Source organism: Pinus tabuliformis, chromosome 2_2 (genome assembly GCF_031772625.1).
Source record: "Pinus tabuliformis cultivar Carrire ecotype Pingquan chromosome 2_2, CPIR1, whole genome shotgun sequence".
Classification (NCBI taxonomy): domain Eukaryota; kingdom Viridiplantae; phylum Streptophyta; class Pinopsida; order Pinales; family Pinaceae; genus Pinus; species Pinus tabuliformis.
Genome location: NC_142300.1, coordinates 697,404,631 through 697,416,596, shown reverse-complemented (window position 1 = coordinate 697,416,596; position 11,966 = coordinate 697,404,631).

Sequence of the window (11,966 nt, the reverse complement as noted above, 5' to 3'; positions counted from 1 at the left end):
TGGCATAAACAGCTTTCATATCACCTTCTTAAAGGTGTGGTTAACTAATCTAAAGCTCTGATACCTCCTGGGAAGAAAATGGGGCACTAAAGGCTTCTTGTCTAGCTTACAAGAACCTCTCCCACTTCCAAAGCTTAAATATTCCCAAGACCTTATGATTAACCAAATGCGGAATTAATAATATGCTTGAAAATAGGTGTATGCTGGTGTTTTATTTTTAACTGTTTATGTAGCTTGAAATCTGTTGTTTATGTTGATATGTAAATACATATAACAATAAATAATGCAGCAATAAAACAAACACATAGAACAACAATGTAATATGGAGTTCAACCAAAACTCTTGGGCTACGTCTCCTGAGCTCTAGTCAACTCAACTAGGCTCTTTGGGATTATGGTCTGAATTATTTTATAATTCCTTGACTCAACTCCAATGGTTTACAACTCATCCATTGGGCTCAGAATACCATCTTTATCCCTGGCCATTTGGCTCTTGGCTCTTCGGCTCTCGCTCTTCGGCTTTGGTTCTCACAAGCTCCTCTCTGAGCATTCCTTTGCCTATGCCTATGGGTATCCATTAACTGTGTTCTCTGTACTTTTTGTAATACATCGGTTACAGTCCACCTCCATCATCGAATACCAACTGTTTCATCACAAGGCATAGTTTACAATGGAAAGGAATTGGTGGCATGGGAAACCCGAACGTTTTTCCTTTCCCTGCTTCGTTTGGCTCTATGGCCTTTAAGGAAACCTCTGCTCTACAGCTTCCACCCGTTCCTCTGTCCCCAATCATGAGGAATCATTCCATTTCGCCTCTGTGGTTCCCTGAGCTTCATAAAGCACAGGTGTGATGGCAGTTTCCAATGGAAATAGACCGACGTATGGGAAAACTGGTTGTTTGGCCTTCTTGTGCAGAAATGGACACATAATGCAATACACAGGAAAAACACTATTGGCCGTCAAAACCCGAACTTCAAAGAACACTCAATCACATCTATAAACCCATCGGTTCCACCATTAGTCACAATATCACTATCGCATAGCAAAATGATCAAAGACCCAATACACACGAAATACAAAGAAATCCCGTGTTTCCAGATTTCAAATTTATGCAATCAGGTCCATAATCCGTATCGGATCCGGCCCTTATCAATTATTGCAATCGCAAATCATATAGGCCTTCTATCGGGGATCACCGATCGTCGATTGAATCTGGACCATTGATATGATCCCCGATCGGACGGTCCAGATCGCATCGCATATCATTATAGCATCGACCCTTTATGTTGGGGATCACCGATCTCTTGACTGCTGATTAAATCCTGGTCATTGATCTCATTTCCAATTTGATGGATGAGATTGCACGTTGTGGATCGACATATCACATTATCGCATCTAGTATTACTAATGGCCCAGGGATTCTATCCATTTACTATCCCGATCGCTGATGCTGATTCATCGCATATCGCAATCGGCTCTGCCCGGGGTGCCGACACTGCATGCATCCCTGCCTCCGACTTGATATGTCGGAGATCGATGATTGGGGGTCTCTTCCTCCTCTGCTTTAAGTCCTCCTCTCGACCCTTCCGATGCAATTTTTCCTTTATAAAGCCTTTTAGGCCATTTTTAGAAGATTTTGCCTCTTTTTTCAAAGGACAAAAGGGCAACTTCTTTTTGTGATAACTTCTGCATCTAAAGTCCATTTTATCCCATTCAAGTTGCAGTAGATTCAGAATGAAAATATCTACGCAATGGGACTATTTCCAGCAGCATAATTGGACTTTCATTTTCCTCTGCGAGGAACACTTAGACTTAGAAGTCTATCCAAAATCCATTTTCGATCACTCTATCACTTCAGGAAAAGCTAAAAGTGCTACAACAGACTCAGAGGACAATTCACCTAGCTGTAGAGGGCCCGAAAACAGAGAAATTGGTCGAAGAGGTGCAACAGCCTGCGACACAGAGTGTTGCTAAAGTTGCAGTGTAACATGTTGAGCTCAGTAGTCTATGTACCTAGATCGAGGTGCCACCTAAGTGACTCGAGGGCAAGTTTTGGGGTTAGTTAACCCAAATTTTTGTATAAATTTTTGTAAAAGATGTAATGTCTCCGTGAAATGTACATGCGAGTGTGAAGATAGATAGGAGTCAAAGGGGTCTTAGCCCCTTGTTTGGATAAGTAGATGAGTTAGTTTTGAGACACACCCATGGTCTGCGAACCATGGTATTGTATTGAGAAGGCTATACATTTGAGTCAGAGTGGGTCTAGAGTAAGTAAGGAAGAAAGTATAGAGACTGTTTTTGGCAAGTGCTAAGGTAGGAAGGCTCTGCTCCCTGTACTTAGGTGAGAAGGGGGAGGCTCCTGTAAATGAGTGCACAGGAGGCCTTGGTAATTCCAAAACTGAGTGTGCAGACCCCTATAGCTAAGTGTGCAAGGTAGAACAGTTTGTAATCTGAACTTTGAAGATAAATAAAGACTAGTTTTGAAGAATTGTTGAGCAATCTGGGTACTTCTGTTAATTCTCTTTATGCTATGATTTGTCACTTATAATGTGTTTTCTATGGGATAATGAATGAATGTTGCATGAAACCAGTGAATCTGTCTTATTTATGCCTAATTTAAGTAGTTATTAAGTTTTGCGAAGATAAAGAGTTATTTCTACTATGCTTTTTGATGAATTGGATAGGTCTGTGTGAAGTCAGATCTAGGGTTACTTATTGATGCACGAAAGTGGATAATTTTTCTATTTAAGGTCTGCAAAAACTGATTGTAGATGTTCATGGAGGTCTAGAATTCGTTTTCATAGAGTGGCAGTAGCAAAACATAGGATAATACTGATCTACATGAAGGTATATTTGAGCTATAGCAACTTTAGAACCACTTATCACATGTCCTTGGATGCAGAAACTTAGTTCTAGCATCCCCCAATACTGCTTCGAGTGAGACAGTAGCTTGCGCTATGCAAGTTGTTGTTGAAAGGTCCAGTAGTTAGGGTTTTGTTGGTTGGTGTGAATGACTTTGAACCTAGGCTAGGCCCCCTTAATCCAATAGTAGCGGAGTACAAAGCACTACTCTTGGGATTACAAATTATAAGAAATATGAACATTGAATGCTTATCAGTCTACAGATATTCTGAGTTGGTCGTGAAGCAAATCCAAGACCAATTTCAAGCTAAGCACCCTAGGTTGAGGAAACACTGAAATGAAGTGTGGAACTTCATCGACAATTTATTCCTAGAGTTTAACATACAGTTTCTGCCGAGGTAAGAAAATAGGATGGTTGACTCTATTGCAGTGGTTGCAAGCACCTTCAGGCCCCCATAGAATCCACTCCTTAGATATAACATAGAAGACAAACACAAGCCTTCAATACCTGATAATATAAAACACTAGCAAGTATTCGAAGATGACGAGTAGGTAAAAATATTCATAGAAGTCATTGGGGAGTTTTCCCACTCCACCATCAATCAAGAAAAAGAAGAATAATAACCAGAATCCACTTCATGGAAAGACACAGTGGTTAGGTAAAAAAAAAAAAAAAACTAAAAGGGAACACCATCCCTCGTGGACTTATTCCACTAGAAATACTTTTCAATAAATACGACATATTTTCCAAGCAGATTTCCCTAGGAAAAGATGAGCAAGTCGAAGACTGCAACATCGGATTAGACGAGGAACACCAAAGGATCAGGTTGTCCAAAGGAGTCCCCCAGCAATATAGAAAAAGTTATTTAGATCTGTTCAAAACTTACAAAGATGTATTTTCTTATTCTTATGATGATTTGAAATCATTTGACATAAATATTATTCAACATAAGATTCTCTTGAAGAGTGGGATAAAACCATGTAAATGGAAACTCATACCAATAAACCCACTCTTACTCCCGTCCATTGAAAAGGAGGTAAGGAAGTTGCTCCAGGCCAAAAATCATAGTCCCTCTAAGATACCCTACGTGGGTGGCTAATTTGGTCCATGTTCGAAAGAAGAATGCAGAGATAAGGTTGTGCATGGACTTCCGAAATTTAAATAGGGTGTCCCTAAAAGAAAACTACCCTCTCCCCAAGAGAGAAAATATATTGTAAAAGGTAGTGGCTATGGACAAAATATCCATGATGGATGTATTCTCAGGATATAACCAAGTGACAGTCCACCTAGAGGACCAGAAAAAGGCTGCTTTCACCGCCACATGGGGGACTTTCATGTATGCCTTCATGCCATTTGGGTTGATAAAGGCAGCAACCACATTTTTTTTTTCTCATTAAAACTAATCTATTATATACATAAACAGAATTCAGTTACATCATTTCAAGACAGAAAGAACCAGTTGCCTGTAATGGTAGCTTGGAACAACTGAGACTGCAGTATCCGAGGACTTAACCAAACCAAAAATGAACCAGCCCTCGCAGGGGCGCCAGCAGAACATCAGAATAATCCCACGCAGAGGAAAACAGACACATCCCAACCAAAGAACAAGATCCCGGTACCCAAGACCCACACAAAGACAGTTTGTCGACATAACAAAAACTTAAGACCAAAATATAATCAAAGCAGCGGGAGAGGTCGAAAGGCTTAACAAAAGTGCCGTAGAGACCTGGAATGGTGGCACCGCTATTCGTCCAGTTCCTCCTCAACCACCCGGAACCACCCGTATTCCTCCACCTCCGCTGCAGTGGGAGAAATTTCCATGTTGACGTCTTCGCCTTTGCTGATCATCTCCTTCTGAGCCAAAGGGCGATTTGAGACATCCTCTGGTGTAGCCGCAAGCATTTTCATAACTATCTCTGAGCCGTTAGCTAGCTGCTTCCCCCGATCATCTTGAGAGTCGCTGCCGTCCTGGGAGCCTTCGATGAAGAGAACCGAGACATGGGCACTGATCCGGGGGCAGTTCAAAGAACTATTGAAATTGAAAATGGCAGAGCTGAAAGCGGGCGAGGAAGCAGAATCAGGACCGCTTGAATCCAGGAATTGACTGGACTGAAGGGGGTTGGCATCAAGGGAACGATGACAATTGCAATGGCAGCAATGGGGATAGGAAGCATCTGCAGGAGGGAACGAAGACCCCTCACGGGAGGTGCCGCGACGGCTGAGCATTCGTTATCAAGGCCTGACCATAATTGCAGGGTCCAGATGGAAAATGCATAGCGCATAATTGAGGATCAAACCAGACCCAGGGATACCACAAACCGACGGTGAATTGGCCCAGATGGAAAGATAGCCTCTTGGAGCTGCTCGTAGCTCCAGGGGTTGCATAAACATACCCTGGGGAAGAACCATGAACATACCATGAACCGACACAGTGAGATCCAACCCACCATCGCTTTTGACATAGCTGCCTCCACCTCGAAACCCGTCCACCATTACTGCGACCTCCATGCGAGCTGAAGTGTTGGACAGAGCATTTAAGTGCTTCTAGAAAATAACAAACCTTTCATTCCCGCGCGGCCAAAGATAGGCCTGCGCCCATGTGTTTCCCTTGCGACGGTGCATGGCTGGCATATGGCCGCATTTAAACGCCCGTCCCATCCAAGCTATCACCCGCATCTGGGGAAGGCAGCAACCACATTCAGAAGAGCTATGGACATGGATTTCGTGGGTGAGCAACATAAATTTGTGGTAATTTACTTAGACAGCATCACAATCTTTCCTAAGACTGATGAATATCATGTCCTCCATTTAAAGCTCATTTTCAAGAAGTGCAGAAGGTATGGTCTGTCTCTGAATCTGAAGAAGTCTTAATTCCCCTGAGTGAGGGGAAGCTGCTTGGGCACATAGTAGCCCAGGTAGGAGTAAATATTGGTCCTGAATGATTCAAAGCCATCGCCTCATTCCCTTGCTTGGAAACAAGAAAGAAGTCCAAGCCTTTTTGGGGAGGATAAATTTATTAAGGTGATTCATGCCCAACTATGATGAGATACTTGAAGGTATCACACATATTCTCAAGAAGGAGAATGAAGTTAAGTGGAGCTCCACCCCCCATGATTCTTTCAATAGGATCAAGAAAGCTTTGGTTGAGGCCCCAGTCCTAGCCAAATCCAATTAATCAGTGCCATTTTAGTGTCCAAGCCAATGGCCCCAGAAAAGGATGAGAAAGTCAATGAATGCAATGTTCGATCAAAGGAGGAACCCCAGAAGATCAGGTTGTCCAAAGGATTCCCCCTGCAATACATACAGAGGTATTTAGATCTTTTCAAAACTTACAAAGATGTATTTTTTGGGGCTTATGATGATTTGAAATTGTTTGATACAAATAATATTCAACATAAGATTCATCTGAAGAGTGGGATAAAGCCATGTAAACAAAATCTTAGACCAATAAACCCACTCTTACTCCCCTCCATTGAAAAGGAGGTAAGGATGTTGCTATAGGAAAAAATCATAGTCCCTCTAAGATACCCTAAGTGGGTGGCTAACTTGGTCCCTGTACAAAAGACGAATGGAGAGATAAGGCTATGCATGGATTTCCAAAATTTAAACAGTGTATCCCTAAAAGACAACAACCCTCTGCCCAAGATAGACAATATATTGCAGAAGATAGTGTGTGCGGCTAGTATGGACATGATGGAAAGATTCTTAGGATATAACCAAGTGGCAGTCCACCCAGAGGACCAGAAAAATACTGCTTTCACCATCTTGTGGGGGAATTTCATGTACGCTCGCATGCTATTTGGGTTGATAAATGTAGGAGCCACATTCCAAAGAGCTATGGACATAGATTTCGTGGGCGAGAAAGATAAATTTGTGGTAATTTACTTAGATGACATCACAATATTTCCTAAGCCTGATGAAGATCATATCCTCCATTAAAGCTTGTTTTAAAGAAGTGCAGAAGGTATGGTCTCTCTCTAAATCTGAAGAAGTCTCAGTTCACCTTAAGTAAGTGGAAACTGCTTGGGAACATAGTAGCCTAGGTAGGAGTAAATATTGATCCTGAACGAGTCAAAGCCATTAGCATCATTCCCTTGCCCAAAAATAAGAAATAAGTCCAAGCCTTTTTGGGGAGGCTAAATTTCTTAAGGCAATCCATGCCCAACTATGCTGATATAGTTAAAGGTATCACAGATATGCTCAAGAAGGAGAATGAAGTTAAGTGGAGCTCTGCTCCCCATGATTATTTCAATGGGATGAAGAAAGGTTTGGCTGAGGCCCCAGTGCTAGCCAACCCTGATTATTCAGTGCCCTTTTACATCATTTCTTTCGCATGTCCACATACCATTGTTGTTGTGTTGTTATAGAAAAATAAAGATGGTTACGAGCAACCTATTGCCTATTTTAGCCATGTCTTGAGGGATGATGAGATGAAGTATGATATATTGGAGAAATAGGATTACACACTGGTCAAGGTGCTGAATTCATTTCGTATGTATGTGATGCAATCCAAAATCACAGTGTCTGTCCCAATGATGACAGTCAAAGACATTCTAGTGCAGGAAGGCAACGAAAGGAAGAGGGGTAGATGGATAGCTAAAATATAGTAATATGAGCTGGAAATCAAGCCTACCAAACTCATCAAAGGCTAGGGGTTGGCCAATATTTTGTTTGAATCCAACTTCCAAGCTCTAGGAATAAGCTTGAACACAGAGGAGGGTAACCTAGAGGATGAACAAAGCAAAATAAAAATGGGTGAGCAGAAGGTGTATTCCAAATATGAGGGATTTCCCGGGTATAAGAACATTGTTGATTACCACTTGTTCCTAAGATTCCTGTTGGGACTGGATAGATCTCAATACTGGAGTCTTAGATTACAGGCACAAAAATACATTATATCTAATGGACGACTCTATTGGAAGGACCCGGTGGAGGTGTTGTTGTTATGTGTGTTTGAGGGAGAAATCTGTGGAGTTATTGAGGTTTTCCATGGGGTAGTTTGTGGAGGATAATACAATTGGAAGGAAACAACATAAAAAATTCTCAAGGCAAGATTTTACTAGCCCACGCTATTTGGAGATGTTTATTCTCAAGTCATATCATGCCAAAAATGGTAGTTGTTTGCTGAAAGATAGAAGTTTTCTCGTCTCCCCCTGATTCTTGTGCATGTACAGGAACCCTTTAGACAGTGGGGATTGGACTTCATTGGAGAAATCAACCCACCTTCTAGTGGCCAACACAAGTGAGTTTTAATAATCACTAACTATTTTACCAAGTGGGTATAGGCTATCCCAGCTAGGAATGCTAATGCTATTGATTGAGTGGTGATAAAATTCATCGAGGAGAACATAATGTCCTACTTTGGGTGTGCTTTTAAAATCATCACTGATAATGCACAGGTATTCAATTCTTCTAAGTTCACCAACTTCTGCCATGAATTCAACATCATTATTGGACACTCAACTACATACTACCCTCAAGGGAATGGCTTGGATGAGTCTTCAAATAAAACTTGTGAGAATTCTAAAGAAGACCATCGCTAAAAATCAAAGGAACTGAGACTCTGAACTAAATTTTTTTTTGTGGGATAACCGTGTAGCACCCAAAAGATCCACTAGGAAATCTTCTTTTGAGCTAGTATACGGAAAGGTTGTTGTCTTCCCTATCCAATTAGCAATTCTTGTAGCTAAGTTGCTACAAGAAGCCGACGAAGAGCCTAACGCCTTTATTAGAAGAATAAATTAGCTATTGGAGCTTCACGAGAATAGAGAGAAGGTGGGGACCAAAATGTCAAATTATCAACAAAGGATGAAATCATTGTTTGATAAGAAGGCTAAGGACAAACCTCTTCAGTGAGGAGATTTAGTTCTCAAATTGGATGTCAGGCGAGAAGACAAAGGAAAGTATGGGAAATTTGATCCATTATGGTTGGGCCCCTTCAAGATTGCAGAAGAAAGGGGAAACAACACTTACATGCTTGAAAACTTGGATGGTGAACTGCTGGAACTGCCTGTAAATGGTTAGTTCCTACAAATTTATTTTCAAAATTAGAGATATTTGTTTCTTGCTCATTATAAATATCCGGTGTGTGTTGAAATTGTTATTGAGTTTTTCAGTTTATTATCAAAAATTCCTTTTTCACATAATTGTGTTTTGTTTGATAATAGCTCCACGCCCTATGGAAGGAAAGGCTACTGGTCTACAAGTCCTAAACACCTTGCTAGCTAGACAATATCCTCAGTTGGAGCCAATGTTGTCACTCGCTACATTATGGATTTCAATTGGTCGATGTTTCCCAAGAGCAGTAAAATTTGGAGACACTGTCCCAGGCCATAGAATATCTTAGAGCTCAATTATCTCCCCTCCAATGCCTAGTGCTTAGAAAAACATTTCCAATGGTATATAGAAGTCCAAAAATGGACTCTTAGAGTAGCAGTTAAAGCACTTTCAATATTACAATGGAAAAACCCATAAAATGAAGGAAAATGGCTAAGTGTGAGAAAAATCCTACAAATCGGCTATCACCGTTGGCCCGTAGTCATAGCAAACCCCTAAAACCTTTGCAGCGGCCGATTTGCGAAAAAGTGCTACACCGCCGAGGAGGGCCGAAAGAGTTCAACACAGGAAAGGTAGGCAAAATAGAGTTGTGTCGCCCCCCCTTGTCTCTCCTCCACATGGTAGGTTCCAGCATCGCAGAAGTCCTGCAGATCGTCACATGGGTAGGTTCCATACTTAACAAACCTTTGTGAGGGATAATCTATGATATAACATTGCATTGTTGGGAAAGTGATAAAGCAGTGTAACATAGGAAAGCGGGACCAAAACAAGAACGGGACGCCCTCCTCCTCTCTCCTCCACGTGGCGGGTTCCCCCATCCCGATGACCCCACATCATACAATCCCACAATATCTAAGGATCGACAGGGTTCTGACACTCTAAAACCTTGCGGGGGGCCAATATCGCGATGTGGTGTAAATGTTTCGGGGTAGAGTCAAAAAGGTCTAACACAAGGATGGGCAGAACCCTTTCTCTCTCCTCTGAGGGGCCACATGTCACTCTACCTGTAGGTCCCACATCCTATATCTTGGCGATCCCGTAGTCTCACAGTTATAAAATTTTCCAAACCCCTGTGGGGCACCGATATTGCGATATAGAGCCAAATCGTCGGGGAAGTGCCGATTCCGAAATACAAATGAAATGCCTGCAAAACAAGGCCTGGCCGACCTTTTTCTCTCCCCTCTAGGAGGTTACATGGAGATCTCTCATTAGTCCACCGAGATTACATGGCAGCTGACGTCACCAGCGACGTGGTTCATACGGAGGATGATGTGGCGGGTGGACACTTGTTTTTTGGCGTTTTTAGGGGTCCTATGGGGATATTTCCAGATGCCACGTATCACCACTCACAGGGTGACATGTGGTAGTGATGATGTCAGTGGTGATATGGTAGCGATGATGTCAGTGGTGACGTGGCAATGATGACATGAGTAGGTTCATTGCAAAACGATGATCATGCAATGTAAAGCTTCTCTTCCGATGTGTTTCCTCCCCGACTGTGATTGCGATAAGGAAAGGGACCCCAGATCCCTAGATGCGATAGGTGATCTATTTTATTGTATAAGGACCTCTTGTCTGGACTATTGGCCCACTCTATAGAAAAGGGTAAGGGTCCGTCTCATCCAGCCTGTGATTGTGATATGCAAGCATTCCTTCCGAATGCGATAAAGGAGTAAGGCATGGTTTATAGGGACCTCGTATCTAGACTGTCGGCTTGCACCAAGGAAAATACATGGAGCTAGGTAAAATAGTGTTGAAGCATCGATAAGTGGGAGAAATAAATAACAAAATAAAATCCCTCCAGGCACAACTCCAAGAGCCTTAACGCTTGATGACCTAGGCCTTGGTCCCGACTCTTGGTCATATGAGGACAGGCACACTAAGGGCTACGATAAAGGGGGCTAAAGTGGAAATCAAAAAAATGCTTGTTTTCACCTATTTCGGAGGAAAAGGACCATGCCCACGTGATTGTATTGTTTCCATGGAATGCATCTCACCCACCATGTTAAGGCACTAGTTGTGCAGTACAAAGGTTTAATGGGTGGATGGGCTAGCAGCTACGAGACTTTAAGGGAGCATGGTGCAATGATGGAACGGTACACGGGATTTAGGAGGATTAATGCCTCAGTCTAGAGTCTCATACCTCTACACCGCACAAGACTACAAAATAAAGCACTTAGAGGTGACCCAGGCCCATTTCATAGAACAAGGACCCTCAAAGTAAAAGAAGAAGTGATGGGAGTTAGTTGAGCAACACAAAAGACTATACCGCAAGACAACCACAATTTGTAACAATGGCTATGATTGGGATGGGCGCTAAGATAGTTAATGCTTCTCTTTGTCTAATATTCATTTTTTATGTCCTGTAACATGCCTCCCTTCAATGAGGCAATTATTTCTGTAATATATTTTTGGGCCACAGATCCATTCAGGACTTATAAATCTAGTTGACTTTACAGCTGAGTCTAGGGATAGATATTTTTTCTCTAATGTAGCTTCTTTCTCCCCTATGATAAATAGGAGAAATCAAGACTTAGTTAAGGTTCAGAAATTCTAGAGAAAACATTGCATGTTAGGATTTCAATCTGTATTATATTTTCAATACAGATCTTTTCAGAATATCAAGGAAACAGTGGTGATTCCCTCTTCAAAGGATTACAGTATATGTTCCCCTTTGTCTAACTCATTTTATGGTCATGTTTCTTCCTTGAATTCATGTAATTATTGTTGCTAGATGTGTTTCAAGGTCCCTCACAAATTCATTAATATCTATATGTTAATGCAAATTCCTATAGTTGTTTCATAAATTCATTTGTTTGAACATTGTTTACGTATATGCCTGTGAGGGCTATTGAGATTAGATCTTTAAATCTGTGGCACATGAATCAGAGCTTTCATTTTTCCCTTCATTCATTATTTCTGCTTCTAACCCAAATAAGCAGAGAAATCCTTACTTCCCAAAGCACTATGTGCTGAATATAGAAGTCTTGACACCTTATGCTCTATGTGATGGATTACTCTTCTCTCTTATCCTCTCTCACCCACTC